Source organism: Notamacropus eugenii, chromosome 5 (genome assembly GCF_028372415.1).
Source record: "Notamacropus eugenii isolate mMacEug1 chromosome 5, mMacEug1.pri_v2, whole genome shotgun sequence".
NCBI classification, from domain to species: domain Eukaryota; kingdom Metazoa; phylum Chordata; class Mammalia; order Diprotodontia; family Macropodidae; genus Notamacropus; species Notamacropus eugenii.
The window spans coordinates 144,956,730-144,981,961 of record NC_092876.1 but is presented as its reverse complement, the minus strand read 5'-3'; the positions used below and the strand labels follow the sequence as shown (position 1 = coordinate 144,981,961).

The following is a 25,232-nucleotide window of genomic DNA, read 5'->3' as shown; positions in this document are numbered from 1 at the left end:
CAAAGGTCCTTCATGGTCAGGAATATCATGTTACAAGCCCACTGATCCTTTAATGTACAAGCTGCTAGGTCCTGTGTAATCATGACAGTGACTCTTTGATATTTGAATTGTTTCTTTCTGGATGCTTGCGATATTTTCTCCTTGACCTGATAATTCTGAAATTTTGCTACAATATTTCTTGGAGTTTTCTTTTTGGGATCTCTTTCAGAAGGTTATTGGTAGATTCTTTCAATGATGATTTTACCCTGTTGCTCTAGGTTATCAAGGCAATTGTGCTGGTTAATTTCTTTATTTCTCTCTTTTTTTATTTTTTTTATTTTCAGTGTTGTACAGTCACTACCATAAAACACAGATTGTTTTCCCTCCCTGCCCCTCCTTCCACTCTCCTTCCCATCTCCCTCCCCAAGACTGCATACAATTTTATGTATGTTCTACACATGCATTTCTATTAAATACATTTTCACTATAGTCATGTTGCACAGAAGAATTAAAATGAATGGGAGAAAACATAACAAACCAAAACATAATACAAAAGAAGATGATCTACTACATTCTGTGATTGAATTCCATAGTTTTTTCTCTGGATGTGGAAGGCATTTTGCCTTAAAAGATCATTGGGAATTTTTTAGGTCCTTGCACTGCAATGAGGTTTTAGTCTACCAGAAAAATTTCTCACACACTGTGATTGTTGCTGTATACAAAGTTCTCCTGGTTCTGCTGCTTTCACTCAGCATCAGATCGTATAAGTCTTTCAGGCCTTTCTGAAGTCTTCTTCTCCATCATTCCTTATAGCACAATAGTATTCCATTACATTCATATACCATAATTTACTCAGTCATTCCCCAATTCATAGGCATCCCCTTGATTTTCAGTTTTTGGCCAACATAAAGAGAGCTGCTATAAATATTTTTGTGCATGTGGGACCCTTTCCCATTTTTATGATCTCTTGAGGATACAGTCCTAGAAGCAGTATTGCTGGGTCAAAAGATATGCGCATTTTTGTAGCCCTTTGGGAATAGTTCCAAATTGCTCTCCAGAAAGGCTGGATCAGCTCACAGCTCTACCAACAATGAATTAGTGTTTCAACTCTCCCACAACTTCTCCAACATTTATCATCTTCCTGTCTTGTCGTTAGCCAATCTGAGAGATGTGATGTGGTATCTCAGAGTTGTTTTGATTTACATCTCTCTAATCAATAGGGATTTGGAGCATTTTTTTCATATGACTATAGATATCTTTAATTTTTTCTTCTGAAAACTGCCTGTTCATATCCTTTGACCATTTATCAAATGGGGAATGATTTCTATTCTTGTACATTTGATTGAGTTCTCTATATATTTTAGAAATGAAGTCTTTATCACAGACACTAGTTGCAAAAATTCTTTCCCAGTTTTCTGCTTCCCTCCTAATCTTGGTTACATTGGGTTTGGTTGTGCAAAGACTTTTCAGTTTAATGTAAACAAAATTGTCCATTTTGCACCTCATAATGCTTTCTATCTCTTCTTTAGTCAAAAGTTCTTCCCTTCTCCATAAATCTGGTAAATATGTTATTCCTTGCTCTACTGATTTTTTACAGTATCAATCTTTATACCTAGATCATGTAACCATTTGGATGTTATTCTCATATATGGTGTCAGGCATTGGTCTATGCCTCGTTTCTGCCACACTGTTATCCAGTTTTCCCAGCAATGAGTTCTTATCCCAGAAACTGGGGTCCTTGGGTTTATCAAACAGTAGATTACTATATTTATTGACTACTGTGTCTTGAGTACCTAGCATATTCCACTGATCTACCCTTCTGTTTCTTAGCCTGTACCAAATGGTTTTGAAAATTGCTGCTTTATAATACAACTTGAGATCTGGTAGGTCTAGGCCACCTTCCCTAGCATTTCTTTTCATTAGTTCCCTTGCTGTTCTGGACCTTTTGTTCTTCCAGATGAATTTTGATATTATTTTTTCCAGCTCTAGAAAATAATTATCTGATAGTTTGATTAGTATGGCACTAAATAAGTGAATTAATTTAGGTAGAATTATCATTTTTATTATATTTGTTTGGCCTACCCAGGAGCAACTGATGTTTTTCCACTTACTTAGATCTGACTTTATTTGTGTGAAAAATATCTTGTAGTTGTGTTCATGTAGTTCCTGGATTTGTTTTGGCAGGTAAACTCCCAAATATTTTGTAGTGTCTGCCTTAGCTTTAAATGGAATTTCTCTTTCTCTCTCTTGCTGTTGGGCTTTCTTAGTAATATGTAGAAATGCAAAAGATTTGTGTGCATTGATTTTGTGACCTGCAACTTTGCTAAAGTTGTTTATTATTTCAAGCAGTTTTTTACTTGAATCTCTGGGATTCTCTAAGTATATCATCATATCACCTGCAAAGAGTGATAACTTAGTTTCTTCTTTGCCTATTCTAATTTCTTCAATTTATTTTTGTTCTCTTAATGCTACAGCTAAAATTTCTAGTACCAAAGTGAATAATAGTGGTGATAATGGCCATCCTTGTTTCACCCCTGATCTTATTGGAAATGCATCTAATGTATCGCCATTGCATATAATGCTTGCTGAAGGTTTTAGGTAGATACTACTTTTTAATTTATGGAAAGCTCCATTTATTCCTATCTCTCCAGTGTTTTTAATAGGAACGGGTGTCATATTTGGTCAAAAGCTTTTTCTGCATCTATTGAGATAATCATGTGGTTTCTGTTAGGTTTGTTGCTGATATGATCAATAATGCTGATAGTTTTCCTAATATTGAACCAGCTCTGCATTCCTGGTATGGATTCTACTGATCATAAAATATTATTCTCATGATAAGTTGCTGTATTCATTTTGCTAAAATCTTATTTAAAATTTTTGCATCTATATTCATTAGAGAAATTGGTCTATAGTTTTCTTTCTCTGTTTTGGCTCTTTCTGGTGTAGGTATCAAAACCATATTTGTATCATAACAAGAATTTGGGAGGGCTCCTTCTTCCCCAATTTTCCCAAATAGTCTATATAGTATTGGAATTAGCTGTTCTTTAAAAGTTTGATAGAATTCACTTGTGAATCCATCTGGCCCTGGAGATTTTTTCCTAGGTAGTTCATTGATGGCTGGTTCAATTTCTTTTTCTGCAATGGGATTATTTCAGTTTTCAACTTCCCCTTCTGGTAATCTGTGCAATTTATATTTTTTAAAATAATCATCCATCTTATTTAGATTGTCTAATTTTGGGGCATAAAGTTGGACAAAGTAATTTCTAATTATTGTTTTAATTTGCTCCTCATTGGAGGTGAGTTCACCCCTTTCATTTTTTGATATTGGTAATTTGGTTTTCTTCTTTCCTTTTTTAAAATCAAATTGACCAAAGATTTATGTATTTTGTGGGTTTTTTTCATAATACCAACTCTTAGCTTAATTTATTATATCAATAGTTTTCTTAATTTCAACTTTATTAATCTCTCCTTTGGTTTTCAGTATTTCTAATTTATCATTTACTTGGGGATTTTCAATTTGTTCTTTTTTGAGCTTTTTTTAGTGGCATGCCCAATTTTTTGATCTCCTCTTTCTCTATTTTATTCATGTAGGCACTCAAAGAAATAAAGCTTCCCCAAGAAGTGCTTTTGCAGTATCCCATAAGGCTTTGTATGTTGTCTCATTATTGTCATTCTCTTGAATGAAGTTGTTGATTATTTCTATGATTTGTTGTTTAACCCATGCCGTCTTTAGGATTAGATCATTTAGTTTCCACTTAATTTTTGGTCTATCTTTCCATTGCCTTTTATTACATATAATTTTTATTGTATTATTATCTGAGAAGGATGCATTGACTATCTCTGCCTTTCTCCACTGGATTGTGAGGATTTTATGCCCTAGTACATGGTCAATTTTTGCATATGTGCCATGTACCACTGAGAAAAAAAGGTATATTCCTTTCTATCCTCTTTCAATTTTCTCCAGAGATCTATCATATCTACCTTATCCAGAGTTTTATTTACCTCCTTAACTTCTTTCTTGTTTATTTTAAGATTAGATTTATCAAGTTCAGAGAGAGGAAGGTTGAGGTCCCCCACCAGTATAGTTTTGCTGTCTATTTCTTCCTATAACTCCCTTAACTTCTCCTCTAAAAATTTGGACGCTATACCACTTGGAGCATATATGTTTAGTAATGATATTGCTTTGTTGTTTATGGTGCCTTTTAGCAGGATATAGTTTCTTTCCTTATTTCTTTTGATTTTATCTTTTTCTGTTTTTGCTTTGTCTGAGATTAGGATTGCTAGCCCTGCTTTTCTTACATCAGCTAAAGCACAATATATTCTGCTCCAACCTTTTACTTTTACCCTGTGTGTATCCCCCCATTTCAAATATGTTTCTTGTAAACAACACATTGTTAGATTATGGCTTTTAATCCATTCTCCTATCCATGTCTGTTTTATGGAGGAGTTCATCCCATTCACATTCACAGTAATGATTACTAACTGTGTCTTTATCTCCATCCTCTTTCTCCCCATTTGTGCTTTTAATTCTCTCTTCCTCTCCACAATAGTTTTAATTTTTTGACCACCACCTCCCACAGTCTTCCCTTCCTTCTTTCAGCCCCCCTTCTTTTTACTCCTCTTTACCCTTACTACTTCTTCCCTCCCTTTTAGCCTCCTCTCTCATTTCTTTCCCCCTTCCCCTCCTACTGCCTATAGAGCCAGTTAGATTTATATACTTAAGTTTGTTGTTCCCTCCTTGAACCAAATCAGATGACAGTACCTCTCAAACAATGCTCATCTCTCTCCCCTCTTTTTCTCTACTGTAATATAATTTTGTACTTCTTCCTGTGATGCAATTTACCTTTTTCTGCTTCTTCCTTTTCACAACTCCTGGTAAAATTCCTTTGCATGCTTAAATCACATTTTTATCATTATATCATTTACTTTATACCCTCTCCCTCTATCTATGTATATCCCTTTTATATTTCTTAATAGATACACAATTCTCAAGAGTAACAAGTATCATCTGCCCTTGTAGGGAGGTAAACAGTTTGCCCAAACTGAGTAACAAGTTTTTATTTTCCTCTGTTTCCCTTTTTATGCCTCTCTTTAGTCCTGCATTTAAAGACTGAATTTTCTATTGAGTTCTGGCCTTTTTATCAGGAAGGTCTGGAAATCCCTTATTTCATTGAATGTTCATCTCCTTGCCTGAAATGTTTTGCTGAACTCTACTGGGTAATTGATCCTTGGTTGTAGTCCCAGTTCCTTTGCCTTATGAAATATCATATTCCAATTCCTTCGCTCTTTTCATGTAAAAGCTGCAAGGCCCTGTGTGATCCTGAATGTATCTCCTTGATATTTGAATGGTTTTTTTCTGGCTGCCTGTAGTATTTTTCCTCCATTTGATAGTTCTGGAATTTGACAACAATATTTCTTGGTGTTTTTAGTTTGGGATCCCTTTTGGGAGGTATACAGTGGATTCTTTCAATGACTATTTTGCCCTCTGGATCTAGGACTTCTGGGCAGTTTTCCTTGGTGATTTCTTGGAAGGTATTGTCCAGGCTCTTTTTTTAATCATGGCTTTCTGGTAGGCCAACAATTCTTAAGTTTTCTCTCCTGGATCTATTTTCTAAGTCAGTTATTTTTTCAATTAGATATTTTACATTTTTCTCTATCTTTTCATTCTTTAGATTTTTTTGACTGATTCTTGATGTTTCGTAGAGTCATTTGCTTCTACTTGCCCAATTCTAATTTTCATAAAATTGTTTTCTTCATTTAACTTTTTCATCTCCTTTTCCATCTGTCCAATTATTCCTTTTAAGGAATTATTTTCTCCAGTTAGGTTTTGTACTTCCTTTTCCATTTGTCCAATTTTCCTTTTTAAAGAACTATTCTCTTCAGTGAATTCTTTCTTCATACTTTTAAAGTCATTGGCCATTTTTTCTTCTGTTACCTTCTTCAGCTCTTCCAAGAGTGCTCTTGTGCAGGCGAACAGTTCATAGTCCCTTCTGAAGTTTCAGATGGAAGTACAGGCTCAATAGTAACCTCTTTGGTATTTATGTTTTGGTCCTTGTACCCATAGAAAGATTCTATGGTCTTTTCCTTCCTCCTTTGCTTCTTACTCATGATGGTGAGGCCTTGTGTGTTGTGGTATCTGATTCTTTCATCTAGAAACTAAAGAGCCTGGTTCTGAGCTGGCTGGTGTGAGAAAGGAAAGGCTGGGTGAATTCTCTTTGTGTTTCCCCAGATTCGCCCTATGGCTAGTTGCGAAGTGTGGGGGAGAAGTGGTCTAGTCATGGGAGATCTCCTTAGCTGAGCTAAAGCAAAGGCAAGGTCAGGGCTTGGTGATCCTGGCTGCAATAATGTCTTCCTGTTTCCCCTGGAGTGCTGAGGCACCTAGGTCCTGGTGTTGGTTGTGAGGTTCCATGCCCCTGGAACTCCAGTCCTCCACCACAGTAAGAGGAATACTCCTTAGCAATTTTCCTAGCCTCAGGTGCTATGAGACTGTTTGCCCCTTCTGCTGATCCCACTGATCCAGGATTTTTCTGGAGAAATATTTTATGGTTCTTTCGAGGTCAACAAGGGGAGGGGGAAAGAGAATTTACTGATCACGCCACCATTTTGGCTCCCAAAAGTTCAAGTAGGTGACTTACAGACATTTAAACTGCATGCTGAAAATCTCAGGCACAGCTGCTGCTGATACCTGGGGCTCCTTCCGTGGCTCTCACTTGCTCAGCTCCACTGGACTCTGGTCCTGAGGGGCTATCCTGCCATGCTGTTGCTTCCTCAAATCACCCTGGGTCTTTCCTGCTTGGTCTTGCCATAGCTGGGACTTACTGCACTGTGTGCTGTGTGCTCCTCCACTCCCGTGAAACAAATTCTTCCCGTCAATCTTCCAGTTGGTTCTGGTCTATGGATCTGCCACAGTCTATCTCCTATTGAATTCTGCATCTCCAAAATGTGGTCAGATTCTCTTTTTAAAGGTATCTGAAGGAGTTTGTCTAAGAGCTTAGGTACATAGTTGCTCTCACTCCATCATCTTGGCTCTGCCTCCAGTCCTGTTTAATTTCTTAGAAGATGTGGTCCGGGACTTTTTGTTTTAGTCATAGTACATTTCAGGTAGTCCAATAATTCTTAAATGATCTCTTCTGGATCTATTTTCTAAGTTAATTGATTTTTTTTCAATGAGGTATTTTATATTTTGTTCTATTTTTTCATTCTTTTGATTTTGTTTGACTGATTCTTAATGTCTTATGGAGTCATTTGCTTCTACTTGCCCTATTCTAATTTTTAAGGAATTATTTTCTTCAGTTAGTTTCTGTACCTTCTTATCCATTTAACCAATTTTGCTTTTTAAGGAGCTGTTTTCTTCAGTCAAATTTTGTCCTTCCTTTTCCAAGCTGTTGACTCTCTCTTGCATATCTCTCATTTCTTTTCATAATTTCTCTTATACCTCTCTTATTTCACTTTTAAAATCCTTTATGAGCTCTGTCAAGAAGGTTTTTTGGTCTTGAGATCAATTCATATTCCACTTTGAGGTTTCACATGTAGGCATTTTGACAACATTGTCCTCTTCTGAGCTTGTGTTTTAATCTTCCCTGTCACCATTTTGGCTTCTATGATCAAGGTTCTTTTTGTTTCCTGCTCATTCTTACCTATTTCATGGTTTTTAAAGTTGAGCTTTCTTTCAGAGGCATAGGGGACACTGCCCCAAACTTCTTGTACTAGGGTCCAGGGTCCTGGTCACTGGCTTTCTGCACTGGGGCCTCAGGTTCTGTCAGCTTGATTACTATACTGGAGTGGTCTGTCCTACTCACACCTATTGTTGCCCGAGTTTCAGGGCTGGCAAGTTGCCTTCATTGCTGGGGCTGGAGGCTTCACCGCTGGCATGCTGTGTCACTGGCCTACTGAGCCAAGACTAAAATCTAAAATCTCTAAAATCTGGCCTAAATCTGTGCTGTGGCTAAGAATTTCACTCTGGTTTGCACAGATACCATCTGGCCTGGGCTGTACTCCCCTTTTACCCAAATGAGACAGGATTTTCCTGAAGTTTCTAAATTATCTTAAGCTGGAAAGTTGTTTCACTCCATCTTTTGGTAGGTTCTATTGCTCCAGAATCCATTTAGTGGTTTGATTTAATGTTCTTTCCGAGGGAAACTGGGGAGAGCTCAGGTAACTTCCTGGCTTCTCTCCACCATCTTGGCTCCATCATTCTTTTTATTTTATCATCTATTTTGCACTATTTCACACTGAGTTTACAAAAGTTTCACACATATTCTTTGTCACCATTTTTCAATGTACAATTTAAGACATTCAGCTCCATCCCCTGGGACCCTGTTTCATGTCATCTCCCCTAGCTACCCCCTGGACAAAGAACAGAGGAAAGAAGGGGATCAGACAAAGAAAAAGGGACAGAGGTCTCAGCCAATCATATTTCATCAGTGCTATGTTACCATTATTATTTTCTGTGTGTTGGACATGGTGGTAATTCAGTCACTATTCAATGATAAGGGAACAGCTAACTACCTAGACAATCTTGCCATCTTTCCTTTGGCTGCCTTATTTCTTCCCACTTGTAACTGCAACCACTCACCAGAAATTCAGAGACTGTGTCCTTTGTCCCAGGAACAAGTCTACTCTGCTTTATAATTCCTGGCCCATAGAGGTAAGTGATTTTGCTTGATAAATAACATGAAGCCCCAGACCAGATAATATTTCATTTACTTTCCAGATATCCACTTAAGCCATATTGCTATCTGTCCTTCAATGAGTTAATATATAACCCCTGTCCCCATCACCACCACTTTTTACATCCTGGACAAAGCAATCAAATCAATGCCTCCATTGCTTCTGGAAAAGGGGTGTCTTTTGGCTACCCTGTTTATTAATTTACCATCCCTGTGATTCAATAGACAAAAACAGCCTTTCATGGCTATCATTCCCCTATCTGTGTGGTCATTCTCTATTGTAGTCAGTTCTTTGAGGACAGTGCCATTTAGACAAATTTGTAAGCCAAATGTTCAAGTCTATAGTTCCTTTCATGCTGTGAGTGATAGCTATGAAAATAAGACATATAGGGTAAAATTAACTTGTCACACAATAATCTAAAATGACAGATTTAAAATATCATCTTCCATAGGAGAACTTTCTCTATCATAACCTTTCTGACATCTCAAAGCTGTAATAGTTAGAAGGATCATGAGTGCCCTACCTCCAAAATGATTCACTTGTAAATACCCTGAACTCTGGGTCATCCCTTCTACTCCTGAACACATATATTTTCCTGTGTAAAGATAATATAAACCTCAAAAACTTGACATAAGACAATATACAAAATCTTATCCAGTATTTTCATCATGTTCTCCATTACTAGAATCAATGTGTTAAAGCAACACTGTGATACAGAACACAGATATCCCTCTACTGACAGCATTCACCACAGTCTTTACATACACTGATTCTCTCTCAGTATCCACACATACTCACCAGTCCCTACAACTCATTCTGCCTATGATTAAATTCTAAATGTTTACACATAGTTTTTTAAAGTGGTTTGGGGCTGATGTTGACTTTGCCCCATAGCAACCATATGGTGAGAGTAAAGGGAAAGGCACTTTTTCCTTCATTGCTTCTGACTATAGTTCTTCCACCTCCTGTGGTCTTGGATGTGGGCTGCAGAGAAACTTGGATGCTCTGTGATATACGCATTTCTCATAGCTTTCTTCACCATTCAGCCTGCAGCTCACCAAAGTGCTGATATTACTCAATGTTCAGTTCAGTATTATTAATCCATGTAAAGATCTGTGTAACATTAAACAATATCCATATGCAATCGCAGATGCCCCCTTCTCTTTTTCTCTGCTTTAGGCCCTCTGTTCTAGTTAGCCTTTGCCCAGATTCTATTTTCTTTGTAAAGGTCTTATGATCAAATTCCTTTTCAGAGATGTTGCTTCTGGTCAAAAAGTGACTATTACTTAATTGTATGATATATTTCAAATCTTCCTCAGCTAGCTTTAAAATTGTTTCCCTGTAAATTCCAAATGATATAAAATGATGTAAACAAAATCAGAAGAAAAAGCAACACATACAGTGACTTTAATATCATAAATTTTAAAAGTCATACTAAATGTTATTTAATTATAATAACCAAGCTTGGTTTCAGAGAAGAGATATGAGAATATACATTCTACCTTTCAATACCAGGATGTAGAAGAATGTTTGGAGAACACTACGTATATTCTCAGAATGTTAATGTTTTAATTATTCTTGCTGAATTAATTTTTTTCATTATCTTCCTTTTCTGTTCTTTGTTATAAGGATTGGCTTTCTGGACAGCAGGTGAAGGTAGTCTGGAAAATGAAAATGATATATGAATGGATATGTGAGTAAATAAATGATAAAATATTTATTAAGTGCTTACTATATGCCAGGCACTGTGCTAAGAGGTGAAAATACCAAAAGAAAAAAGAAAAAACAAAAAATAAGCAAGACAGTCCATTCCCTTAGGAATTTACATTCTAATAGAGAAAAGCAACCTTAAACTAGAACTAGAATTAGAAAGGGAGAGGGAGTGTAGAGGATGAGGGCCACATTGCAGGTGATATGGTTTGGAGATAGGTAGACAGTGATATGGTGGCTTTATTCCAAATAAGATAAAAGTGAACACTCACCTATCATAACCCAGTGTTTGGAGCAGAAACCAAGGTTCTGGTCTTCTGTTGGGAAGAGAATGACAAGGATGAGGTAGGTGACTGGACTGTAGGTAGCATGGGTTGATATTGTCTGGGCATTGACATGGCAGCCTGCTTCTTGGCACAATAAGGTGAAAGCTCACTTATCAGTAAGGGCTGTTTTGAAATGTTATGAAAACAAGCAATTCTTGACAATTATTGTATAATGTTTGCTTATTGCCTTTGTTTAATATACTTATCATTAAAAGTCTTCTGTACCTGATCTCTATTCCAGCTCAAGAGACTTGAAGCATCGTGTGTTCCAACCTGCTGCCTTTGGTACATTCCAGAGAAATAGTAACCCAGACTGTACTTGAACATCTCTAGTGACAGGTGATAATACCATGCAAGGCAGTCCATTCAATATTTGGACAACTCTAATAGTTAGATTTCTTTATGCTAAATTCACATCTGCCTCTTACTTCTTCTGATATGCCTGTGCATGAAGGCAAACTCTTATGTTTAATTTCTTTTCTGTGTGCAGGTCTTTATGTATCCCAATACTTTGGAAAATAAAATAGCAATATACTAACTGCCTTGACAGAAGAAATGTCATAAAGCAGAATGTCATTTAGAGTCACATAAATGGCACAGACAGCAAATACCATTCATAATAATAATAATAAGGAAGACATCAAAAAGACCCTCATTGGATTCCACAAAGATTCCCATGAAACCAAGTATAGAAGGAGAGAGAGATCATAGGATCAGTTACTGAACTAACAGGGAACTTAGATTACATCATACACAAATTCCTAATTTTACAAATAAGGAAACTAAAGTCTTGGAAAGATAAATGCCTTGCACAAAGTTGCACATTTTGCAAGTGGAAGGGTCAGGAATTGAACCCAGGTTATCCGATTAAAAATCTGACAGTTTCTCTGCTTCATGCTGCTCTTTTCACTGCACCATCTTGATACTTGTGATTGTTTACATTGGTTGCCTGATTAAGATTAAATCATTCCTGCTTTCTTTTCAACTTGAGCATGTGAGATTTGGGGATTTAGCGGGAGAATCTTGTTTTTTAAGTGGATGTGGTACTTTCTAACTAAGATGGGATTGCTATGGTTTCAGACAAATGAAGATGGCCTCCACCAAGCTATCATCCAAAGCAAGAGCAAGAAGGTTGACTTAGACAAATTTGCAGACATCACATCTCAGAAGTGAGCAGTTTCACAGAAGAATGAGTTAGCAGAAGCAGCACTGGACCAGGAATTCCAATTCCAGACTTATCATAGATTAGTAATAGGACCACAGGTGAGTCACTTCTTCTCTCCTGGGATCAGTTTTCTCATCTATATATTAAGGGGGTTAAGTGAGATAGCCTCTAAGGTGTCTTTCAGCTAATACATAATATGATTCTATGAAACCCCTTGATTCAATTAAATTTCTATAACAAAATATTTCATAATGCTTTCATAATTTACCACTTTGAAGCATTAGATTAGCCTAAATATAAATTGCTATTAAATTATTTGGGAGGGAAATTATGTTCTTTGTGTATGTATGTATGTATGTATGTATGTATGTATGTATGTACGTATGTGTGCAGATACACATACATATGTTTGCATATGTGTGGTGTGATATAAAAACATACATACATATAAATATATAGATGTAATCAGAATAACAGTACTATAGAAAAAAAGCCCCAATTTCTTACTCACATAGAAGTTGACACAAAAATCTGACTAGTGAAAAACCATGCTTAGTCCTCAGTTTCCATATGTAGACATAGATATAATATATGTATATGTGTATATATTTGTGTGTATGGGAGTTGTGTAGGTGTGTGTATGTATGTAGGTGTATTTACATATGTACATATATATATGTATATATAAAATGAAAGGGTGGAATACATGGCCTCCAAGGTCCCATATGAGTCTATGATCTTGATCTTTATGTTCTTAAGCTACCACGAGGGTAGGGCAGCTAGGTGGTGCGTGGATAGAGCACTAGTGTAGAAGTCAGGAGGACCTGAGTTCAAATATCACCTCAGGCACTTGATGCTCACTAGCTGTATGACCTTGGGCAAGTCACTTAACCCCAACTGCTTCATCCTGGATTATCTCTGGTCATCCTGATGAATATCTGGTCACTGGATTCAGATGGTTCTGAAGAGAAGTAAGGCTGGTGACCTGAACAGCCCTCCTTCACTCAAAACAAAGTCAAGGGCAAGTCATGTCATTATTTCTCTGATGGCATGGTCTTCTTTGGCAACGAAGGATGAACACACACCACTAGGGTAGCCAGGTAAAATGCCTGATTACAAGAGCGGCCAGAAGAAGTATCTCCAGTGACAAGGAGTCAGTCCAACAGCATTTAATTCTTATGTATCTTTGGTAGTTGACTGGTGCTGAAGGAGACAGCTTAGTCTTTTAAGCTCATTAATCATCTATGAGCTGAAAAGACTTAGGTCACAGGAATGGACAGGGAATTGAGTACTAGTACACCCTGGGAGAATATTTCATTTGAGCCTTCTTCTTAGAGCAAAGAATGTGCCTGCACATCCGTTCCCCACTAAGCATACCTTTAATTTAAAGCTTAAGGAAGATTTTGAAATGATTTAGTCCAATTCTTCATTCTACAGATCTAACTGAAGCCCAGAAAGTGAAGGTCACAAAGGAATTAAATAACTGAATCTAGATTTGAATCCAGGTCCTTTGGGTCCAAACTCAGCCCTCTCTCCATTGCACCATATTGCCTCTCAATGAAAGACTGGAATATTTCTAGTCTTCTGTCAGAGCAAGACTATAATTCCACATCTGTTGAGAGGAATTATGGTCTCTATGAAATTTTGAACATATGGAGTACAATTTTATATAATCTTATTTTAGAATTGTTGTGTGTTATAAAATTATGCTTCCTGTTTTAACTAATTCATATAATTTACTAGGTACACACATGGATTACTGGTTTGGGGAATCTTCAGCAGGGTGGAACTTAACTAAAATTCCTTGACGGGCATTTCTCTCTCATCTCAATGGCTATTCTTAGTACCATTTATTGTCATTTTATGGGAAACATCAATGTTAGAGAAATATGCAAGCTATGTCATGAACACTCTGGTAACAATCATTTGAAATCTAAGGCTTATCCCAGGGAGAGTCTTTATTCACATCTATACCTCTAGTACCCTTTCTTTTTCACACAGTGTCTACTTCCAGAATCCATGGGCACTTCCATATGGGCATAGTTGCCAAATGGATGGGATCAAAGGCTAAGGTCAAAAGGAGAGGTATAAAAGGGCATGAAGCACTGAGCCAAGAAAGTCTTTAGTGAGAAATTCGAGTCAAGAGAGAGAAATATGTCAACTAAATTAAAGAAGTAAAAGTAAAAGTAGGTTCAGCAAAATTGGGAGGTTAGTGACGTTTTTGTTGTCTCCCCATTACCTTCTCTGCTCCATGCAGCCCATTTGTGATATTCACTACAGTGCTTTTCCCTAATGAAAAAATGGCCTTATAGATTATATATGTGAAAGCTTTCATAAAGTCCAAAGGTTGATAGAAATGTAAAATCCTATTAACACAAAGAAGCAAATCACGAATGATAGTATTTCAGGCATCATTTACAGACTGGTAGAGAAATGGGTCTTTTTAACACCACTTAAATCAACCTCTGAATATTGCTATTTATAGCCCCAATGTATTGGTTCAGTCCTGGCTAAATAGAGAAAGGCAAGCAGACTAAGAAGAATAGACAGCAAATGTAATAAAGATATATTGTTCTAGTACTCCCTTCCTGCTACCTCCCTTAGCAAGGAGGAAGATTTAGTGATGAAACTGAGGCAATGGAAAGGTAACAATATACCTAAGAGACTAGAGATAATGAGATCTAGTGGGAAGAACCTGAGGTTTGGAGAAAGGAGACCCCTCTCCTGAATTTAAATCTTGGCTCAGCTACTTACTGTGACCCTGAACAGGCATTTATTGTCTCTGAACCTCAACTTCCTCATCTGCAGAACAGAGATAATAATACTGGTGACACTTTGATTGGCAACATGATATCATGGATAGATGGGGCAGCTAGGTGGTTCAGTAGATAAAACACCAGGACTAAAATCAGAAGGATTCAACTTCCTGAGTTCAAATCTGACCTCAGGCACTTACTAGTGGTATGACCCTATGCAAGGCACAGACCCTTTAACCCTCTTTGCCTCAGTTTCTTCATCTGTAAAATGAGCTGAAAAAGAAAATGGCAAGCCACTTCAACATCTTTGCCAAGAAAATTTTAAATGGAGTCACACAGAATGAAACACAACTAAAAATGACTGAACAACAACAATGAAATCATGAATAGAAGGCTGATTTTAAACTCATGCAACTTAGGTTTAGGATCTGACTCTCAGAAACACTAGCTGCATGATGATAATCATGTCATTTAACCTCTCAGTATCATAGAAAATTCCCTACAACTATAAGTTAGAGATGAGTAGTCAATCTATTAGTGGAGAGGTTCCAAGCTAACAGATCTCCTAATGAAGTGTAAGTTTGGATAAAATAATGGGTAGGGATTAGAACTGGATTTATTGGTATAAGAATTTCCCCATACCAAGGTAGGTGGACACCTTCTCCTCAACTTATCTTTTAGAAATAAGTTTCCTAGAGAGGTTAGGTGATTTGCTCAGGGTCACATAACCTATATGTGGCAGTGGTGAGTAAAATTAAATTAAAACCGATCTATCTCACAGAGTTGCTTTCAGGCATGTGATTTGTAAACTACTTGTCCTGATTTGTTAAATCTTCTTTAGATTTGATATTGAAAATGAAGAGCAAGCTCACCTTAAAATTTCATAAGCATTTTTTATGGATTCACAAAATATATATGCATAAATGCATGTTTGTATGCATATAGACAGATGATTTAAAACAAGGTGAACTTGTAAAGACATGTATATGTGTATATATACATATTCATGCATATATGATATGTGTATATGTGTATGCAAATGACAAATAAAAAACAGCTTACATTAAAATACATATGCTCCCCAAGTGGTAAGGAAAATTATTAGCACTACAAAGATGAGCTAGAGTAGAATAAGAAAACTACTGATGTATCATTGAATGAAAGTTAATGTTCTCTCTCTCTCTCTCTCTCTCTCTTCCTCCCTGTCTCATTCACTCCCTCCCCTCCCTCCAAATGGTCCTTCTAGCCATCACCAAGTTTAAACATGCCTATCTCTGGCAATTCAGTCAATTTACAATGACCAGGCAACACACAGATCAGAAATAACTAGCCTAATGGCTTGACAAGATAACGTTGAAGTTCATTCTTTACTACTTCTCCTGGTGACCATAATAATTCCAAGTGGCCTAGCCCAATACTGCACTTTACTCATTTGTTGACATAATCTAACCCATTCATTGTATATTTCATTGGGATTGCAATGTCAGCCTGAAATTACCTCATATTTATTTTACACTTATTTTGTATATACACATATGTGGACATATTGTTTCCCTGAATAGAATTTTAAAAATATGAGGTCCTAAGTTCTGTTTAATTTTTGTCATATCCAAAGTGCTTAGCACAGTACCTGGCATAAAGTAGGTACTTAATGAATGCTGGATTGACTGATTGGCTCTGGCCAATCAATCAGTAATGAAGAGAGTGAAAATGCTTCAATTTGATTCTGCCATGGCCAAGTTAAAAATGTGAGTGTTATAAATATTAAATTAATCAAGACCCACGCTGCCCCACCCATTTTCCTGCATGAGTACATCTATTCAGCTCAAAATTTTATCCTGGGCATGGGGATGGTCAATGAGAGAATGAGTACACCATCACCAGCACCTAACAACTATGCCTACCTGGACTAAAATTTTGTTTCATATCCAATTACACTAGGCATCTTAACATTTGCCCTCCCACACTCACCTCCTCCCTCTCATTTCCACCTAGTGATCTGGGAACAGGAATTAAATCAATTCTACTCTTACTTTTGGAAAAAGACAAATATGCTTCCCTGATTATCACTTGACCATAGGTGTTATAATTCCCCATTAAAATGTCAGTTGCCTATCTCATTTTTGCCTTTGTATTCCCAGCATCTAACACAGAGCCTAGAATATATTAGATGCTTTTTGGATGTTTTTTATTCACTCATCCAACTATTCGTGAGCAATGACTGTATTGCAAAAAAAAAAAAAAATAGTTTCATCTACCCAATAAAGCTCTGTATAAATGTGAATTATCCTAATTATTTCAAGGACCTGTAATTTTGTTGGTATTAGTACTCCTTCCACCAATGCAGATTGCAATCCCTCTATATTGTGATCTCTCTATAATATATATAGTAAAATATAAATATATAGTGATAGAAAGATGACATATATCTAATATTAAAAAATAAATTTATCTGTGGCTAACCTGTTCACTTGGCTCTCAAAACTTAGCTAAGCCAAGTTGTCATTAAACAACAGACTTCCAGTCAAGCTCTAGGTCCACACAAGGAGCCTTTTGCGTAGGAATTGAGTGAGTTTATATACCGTTGGAGTGAACTTCAAGACATCAGAATCATAGCCAAACTACCATAAGGCACTGAATAGAACTTTCATGGAGAAATTTGAATAAGCTACAAAAAACTGCTTTGGTTATGAAGACCTAAATACTCTTAGGTCAGTAGAAAAAGCATTAAATAGAGTCAGGAGAGACCTGGCTTAAATCTTAGCTCCAATACTTAGCATTTGTGTGACATTGGATCATTCACTTAGCCTCAGGTTCCTTATATATAAAATTGTGTAACAATGCATGGACTATCTACTTTGCATGACTGTTGTGAGGAAAACGTACTTTGAAAGCTATGAAGTATTATATCTAAATATTAAATATATGATATATTAAGATCTGTATCTGTAAGCTATACTTAGCCAGAAATTACTGAGCCTAAAAAAATTATATAATAATAGGATCTTAGATCCAGAGTTGAAAGGGGCCTTATAAATCTTCTACTCTAACTCCTTCATTTTGTTGATGAAGAAATTGAGATTCAGACATATCAAATGCTTTCCTGGTCATCCAGCAAAGTTAAGCTCTGAATCCAAGTCCCAGATATCCAAATCCTCCACTATACCTACTGTCCCACATTGCCAGCTGACCAAATAGACTAAAAGAGAAGAAGAGGTTTGGATTTTGTTGTTTTTTGTTTTGGTCATCATTTGGGATTTGGCTTCTAGGTTTTTTAAATTAATTTCTTGCGTCCAACCACTGGGGCTGTTAGTTGGCACAGTGGAGTTAGGAAGGCCTGAGTTCAAATCTTGACTTATATGCTGTATACCATATGACACTGGACAAATCACTTAATCATTCTGTTCCTCAATTTCCTCCTCTATAAAACTGGAAGAATAACATGTACCTCACAGAGATTTTTTTCAAAGAAAAATTTCAATAACACTTGTAAAATGCCTTACAATCCTTAAAGTGCTATGTAAATGCTACCTTCCATTATTATCGAAGTTACAAAATATCAAGATATGTGAAAGGGGAAAGATATCAAACAACTAGAAAAAAGTCAAACTATGAAAAATTAAATAAATAACACTAACAATGAAAGGTCTAAAAAGGTCATCAATAACTGTTGATGCATAGGCTTTTTTCTCCACCTTACAAAACCTTTATAAGATTACCTACATGTGCATCAAGGGAATCATATGGCAGACCATATGCTTAGAGTCACACGACTGAGAAGAGGAGAGAATATGAAATTCTGCTATAGATATTATTGGCAATATCCACTCTAGATATTAAAGGTAAAAATCCATTTGACTGGGGCGAGCAAAACACAGTTTTAAAAGCATTTCTCCAGGGAAGTGTGTCCTATGTATTCTTTAAGATTATAAGATTCTTTGTTAGGTGCAACCATAGAGATGATTTGGTTAAGTGATCCTCTCATTACCACTAGAAAGTGAAACATAAAAGGGAGATAAATGGTGGGAAATGGAGAATAGTTTTAAACTATAAGAAAGGTTGCAATACACTCCATTAGGTTTCATACTCTTGTTTCTGTCATAGACCCCTTGGGCAGTTTGGTAAAGTTTCAGGACCCTTTCTCAGAATGTTTTTAAATAAAATAAGATATGTAAGATTACAAAGGAAACCAACTATATTGAAATATAGTTGGTTATCAAAATATAAAGAAAAAAGTTCACCGAATCCAGGTTTAGACTCCTGCTGCTGAGGTAATTTCTGCATTTATTGAACACTTACTCTGTTGTTATAGGCACTCTGCTAAAGAGATCATAGAACAAGTCTAGCATTGGAACAAAATGGAAGCAAACTTCCTTGAAGAGGGCAAGGAGATATAGATGTTTCTCTGTGTGGATGATCTTAGGCTGATTCTATAAAATCCTATAATGCTGCAGGGCCTCTTCAGTGAGATAAGACCAATAATCTTCATTAGAAAACAAATAGACAAGTATATCCACTGCTCAAATGGGGCCATGAAATTAGATTGCTAACCCACTGAGTAAGTCCATTGGTAATATACCTTGCATAGGTAATAAAGTTAACTGGTCTCAGAATTTAATAAGAGGAAAAGAGGTAGTAGGCCTGGAGTCAGGAGGATCTGAATTTAAATCCATCCTTAGATAGGTATGCACTGGGTGACTTTGGACAAGTCAATTAACCTCTATCTGCCTCAGTTTTCTCAACTGTGAAATGGGGACAATAATAATTTTTACATTCCAAGATTATTGAGGGAATGAAGTGAGATAATACTTGCAAAAAATTCTTAGCAGAGTGCCTTGCATATAGTAAGTGCTATGTAAATGATTGCTAGCTATTATAATTTTGTTATTATATATTAAAAGACCTAGAAGATGTTTTCTAGTACATTGGCTGGATTTCTTTTTGAAGATTTGTAGGAGGAGATAGATAAGAGTCTCATTGAGTATAAAGGATAGTTTGTGATCTGCCTCATTGGAGGAAATTTCCACTTCAACAAATCAATCAATCAACAATCATTTTCTAAGTACCCACTATATGTTAGGCAATATTCCAAAGACTAGGATACAAAGCCAAAAACCTGCCCTCAAGGAGCCTACACATTCTGCCGGGGGAGACTACCTATACATGTGTAAATATTAGCATAATAGATATGAAATGATTTCTTGGGAGGTGGACATGAGCAGTTAGGATCAGGAAGGTATTTATGTAAAAAGTGACATGAGCTGAGTCATGAAGGAGACTAGGACATCTATGAGGTGACATAAGGAGACAGTACATTCTAGGCCTGAGGGATGTTTAGTGCAAAGGAATAATCAATTAGCATTTATTTAGTACCTTCTTTATAGCAGACACTGGGCTAAGTGAACTAGGTACCAGATTTTGTTCTAAGGAAAAAACAGGTAATAGGATCTTGTGTATAAGGAACATCAATAAACCTGTTTGATTGGATCATAGAGTGCCTGAGGAGAGTAAGATATGAAAAGTTTGGAAAGGTACATTAAGAGGAAGTTGTGAAGGACTTTAAATGCCAAACACAGAAGTATATATTTGATCCCAGAGGTCATAGGGAACCACTGGAATTTACTAAGAGGAATAACATAATCACACCTGTACTTGAGAAAAACTACTTTGGCAGCTATGAGCAGGCTAGATTGGAGTAGAGAGAGACTGGAGTCAGGGAATCTAAATGGAAGGCTATGGCAATAGCTCAAGCATGAGGATGGCCTAAAGTATATAACCTCCATTCAGACACAGAAATTTAAAAGACTTGCTCTTGTATTCAAAAATTCAACTTTACAAGTACAGGTTAGGGAAGCTTGGTTAAATAGCAGTCCTGTTGTTACTGTTGTTTTGGAAAAAGGTTTAGTGGTTATAGTGTACAGCAACTGCAGTAGAGTACAATATGTCAGTCATAAGACCATAGGTTGAATTAAATATCTAAAACAACAAATGATAGTTCCACTTTATTCTGTTCTGGGGAGACCATAATATGGTCTGAAGTTCAGTATAAATTGTTAAGTGATCTGGTAGATGAAAGAAACTAATTCGATCTCTAGTTGCTTTCAAAAGCCAACACTGTCCAACCTAGCAAGAGGTTAGTCTCTTTTATACACTTCTGGTCTGACCACACATGAAGTAGTGTTTTTAATTTGGGGGAGTGTGTTTTAGGAAGGACATTAATGTTTTAAAGATTATAGTAATAAAATACAACCAGGATAGTGAAGGAACAGGATATGGTGGCATATCAAAATCAATTAAAAGAATTGCTGATATTTAGCCTATAGAAGATAGAACTAGGGCTTGGAGTATTTGATATCTTTGCAGTAGAAAGTCTTAGTGACAGAGGTATTCTTATGTAGAAGTGAGTTTTTTCTTGTTCTGTTTAGTTTCAGAGGGAAGGACCAAGAGTTGGTGGAAGTTGCAGAGGCAAATTTAGGCTTGATAGCAAAGAAACGGTCTGAGTCCTTCTATTGCTGGAGATCTTCAAGTAAAGGCTAGATGATCACTTGCTGGTTTTATTGTAGGGGCATTTTTCTAGATGGGTCACTTCCAATGGTGAGATTCTATGATTCTGTGATCACTGGAAAAGAATAAAGACCTAATAAATACACCCCATTCCATAGAATGAATAAGTGTTTGATAAAACTAGACATCTGGGTGATGTAGTTGATAAGGTTACTGGATGTAGAACTGGAAAAACCTGAGTTCAAATCCTGCCTCAGAGACTGATAGCTGTGTGATCTTGGGCAAGTCATTTAACCTCACAGGTTCAGTCTACTCATCTGTAAAATGGGGATAACACGTCAAATAGTTGTTGGAAGGATCTGATGTGATGGGAGTGAGGGGCAGAGTCAAAATAGTAGAGTAGAAAGATCGACCTGCTGTAGATTTCCTCAAATAGCCCGTAAAATATCTGTAAAAATGACTCTAAATAAATTCTAGAGCAGCAAAAGCTACAAAACGACAGAGTGAAAGAGATTACCAGCCCAAGGCAGACTGGAAGGCTGACAGGAAAGGTCTATTGCACCAGCCTCAGAGCAAAGTGCAGCCCATGGAGCATAGTCCAGGCCTGGCCACATGGCACAGCATGGTCAGAACCAGAGCAGGCTTCAGGGAGCAGAATGCTAGGCAGCATTTCTCATCCACAAATTTCTCAATCCAGAAATACCAAAGACAGCTTCAAAGATCAATGAGAAAGCTCTTTCACCTGGGTGAGAAGGGAGCAGTGTCCTGCCCTAGCCCCGGTCCCAGGCGGGACAGGAAGTCACTGTGGCACAGCGTCCTTTTTAGGAGCCCTGAGCCTAAAGACCCTGGGGGAATTAAGCCACTGATCTAGATCTTAGTCCTGAGTGGTAGTCCTGGGGTGAGGAAGAGCACTGGCTGGCTGATGGAGCTGGTGGAGGCTCTGGAGAGGGAATTCTATTTGCAGATCCAGGGCAGAAGAGTGCTTGTGGTCCCTTCTAGACCAGAGTGCAGGCCAGGAGAGGAGTAACCTCTCCCTTGATTGTGCCACCTTGGAGAAACTGAGAACTGATAGGTCCCCAGAGTATATATACCTTCCACTTGACAAAGAACTCAAAAGTCATGTAACTGGCTGAGAAAATGCCAAAAAAAAAAAAAAAAGGATGGGAAAGTAAGACTACAGAAGGTTAATTTCTTGGTGAACAGGTATTTCCTCCCTTCCTTTCAGATGAGGAAGAACAATGCTTACCATCAGGGAAACACATAGAATTCAAGGCTTCTGTATCCCAAACAGACAAAATAAATATTCCATGGGCTCAGGCCATGGAAGAGCTCAAAAAGGATTTTGAAAATCAAGTAAGAGAGGTGGAGGAAAAACGGGGAAGAGAAATGTGAGAGATGCAAGAAAAGCATGAAAAGCGGGTCAACACCATGTTAAAGGAGACCCAAAAGATGCTGAAGAAAATAACACCTTTAAAAATAGGCTAACTCAATTGGCAAAAGAGGTTCAAAAAGCCAATGAGGAGAAGAATGCTTTCAAAAGCAGAATTAGCCAAATGGAAAAGGAGGTTCAAAAGCTCACTGAAGAACTTAGTTCTTTAAAAATTAGAATGGAACAGATGGAGGCTAATGACTTCATGAGAAACCAAGAAATCACAAAACAAAACCAAAAGAATGAAAAAATGGAAGATAATGTGAAATATCTCATTGGAAAAATAACTGACCTGGAAAATAGATCCAGGAAAGACAATTTAAAAATGATGGGACTACCTGAAAGCCATGATCAAAAAAAGAGCCTAGATATCATCTTTCATGAAATTATCAAGGAAAACTGCCCTGATATTCTAGAACCAGAGGCCAAAATAAATATTGAAGGAATCCACCGATCATCACCTGAAAGAGATCCAAAAAGAGAAACTCCTAGGAACACTGTAGCCAAATTCCAGAGTTCCCTGGTCAAGGAGAAAATATTGCAAGCAGCTAGAAAGAAACAATTCAAGTATTGTGGAAATACAATCAGGATAACTCAAGATCTAGCAGCTTCTACATTAAGGGATCGAAGGGCATGGAATAGGATATTCCAGAAGTCAAAGGAACTAGGACTAAAACCAAGAATCACCTACCCAGCAAAACTGAGTATAATACTTCAGGGGAAAAATTGGTCTTTCAATGAAATAGAGGACTTTCAAGCATTCTTGATGAAAAGACCAGAGCTGAAAAGAAAATTTGACTTTCAAACACAAGAATGAAGAGAAGCATGAAAAGGTGAACAGCAAAGAGAAGTCATAAGGGACTTTACTAAAGTTGAACTGTTTACATGTCTACATGGAAAGACAATATTTGTAACTCTTGAAACTTTTCAGTATCTGGGTACTGGGTGGGATTGCACACACACACACACACACACACACACACACAGAGACAGAGTGCACCGAGTGAATTGAAGAGGATGGGATCATATCTTTAAAAAATGAAATTAAGCAGTGAGAGAGAAATATATTGGGAGGAGAAAGGGAGAAATGGAATGAGGCAAATTATCTCTCATAAAAGAGGAAAGCAAAAGACTTTTTAGTGGAGAAAAAGAGAGGAGGTGAGAGAAAAACATGAAGTTTACTCTCATCATATTCAACTAAAAGGAGGAATAAAATGAACACTCATTTTGGTATGAAAACCTATCTTACAATACAGGAAAGTGGGGGAGAAGGGGATAAGCAGGGTGGGAGGGATTATGGAAGGGAGGGCATTGGGAGGAGGGAGCAATTTGAGGTCAACACTCATGGGGAGGGACAGGATCAAAAGAGAGAATAAAAGCAATGGGGGACAGGATAGGATGGAGGGAAACATAGTTAGTCTTATACAATACGACTGTTATGGAAGTCATTTGCAAAACTACACAGATATGGCCTATATTGAATTGCTTGCCTTCCAAAGGGAAGGGGTGGGGAGGGAGGGATGAAGAGAAGTTGGAACTCAAAGTTTTAGGAACAACTGTCGAGTACTGTTCTTCCTACTAGGAAATAAGAAATACAGGTAAAGGGGTATAGAAAGTTATCTGTCCCTACAGGACAAAAGGGAAGATGGGGACAAGAGCAGAGAGGGATGATAGAAGAGAGGGCAGATTGGTGATAGGGGCAATTAGAATGCTCAGTGTTTTGGAGTGGGGGGAGGGGACAAATGGGGAGAAAATATAGAACCCAAAATTTTGTGAAAATGAATGTTAAAAGTTAAATAAATAAATTAAAATAAAAAATAATAAACAAGTGAATCAAGGGATGACCCCTTTAATAAAAATATTGAACTTTAAAAAAAAAATTATCAAGGAAAACTGCCCTGTTATTCTAGAACCAGAGGGTAAAATAGAAATGGAAAGTATTCACCAATCGCATCCAGAAAGAGATCCCAAAAGGTAAACTCCTAGGAATATCAAAGCCAAATTCCAGAGTTCCCAGGTGAAGGAGAAAATATTACAAATACTGCTTCTGACTCTGGATTTCAACACCATGCCTCTACATGGGCATCACACACACACACACACACACACACACACACACACAAACACATACACACACTCACACTCCTTGAAGGATGGAACAATTTTTCTTTTTGCTTTGATTTATATCTCTACCACTCAGCACATGTCTGGGATATAAAAGGGAAAGGAGTATCTAGTATCAAATCTCAGAATTGTAAAATGTCTTAGTGACCTTCTTATCCAACATATAGCTAACAGGAATCCCTTCTATAACATGTATGACAATTATCATTCAGCCTCCGATGATGAAAAAAATTGCCACAGGCAACTTATCTAGTTAAAGACTGTGTTTCTCCTCTCCAGCCATATCTTAGCTTCTGAACCAATTATTTCCTTGGGAACAGAAAAAAGGGACTGTGCACAATAAGTCACCTTCTACATGTTCTACAGATTGTACCTGTGAAAAAGACAACAACAAGTTTCCTTGTGGCCTTTTATCTAAGAAAACAACCGCTAACCTAGGACCAAAAGCAAAAAAAAAAAAAAGGCAGAAAAAAAACCAGGCCTTGTCAACCCACCTCTATGGAACCATTGATACTTTGATGCAGTGGTTCAAGTTAATACCTTCGCATTTTGTTTTCAGTTCAAAGTAC

At 37.1% G+C, this 25,232-nt stretch overlaps 1 long non-coding RNA gene across 1 annotated transcript in view; it reads right to left on the bottom strand.

Moving 5' to 3' along the window:
• Positions 1-10,026: 10,026 nt before the first annotated feature.
• LOC140508926 (uncharacterized) overlaps positions 10,027-25,232 on the bottom strand; it is a 32,945-nt gene continuing 17,739 nt past the window's right edge. The window contains exons 2-3 of the long non-coding RNA XR_011968534.1: positions 10,632-10,676; positions 10,027-10,310 (exon numbers count right to left, since the gene is read on the bottom strand). This is a non-coding gene — a long non-coding RNA (uncharacterized lncRNA). The remainder of the gene's footprint in view (positions 10,311-10,631; positions 10,677-25,232) is intronic.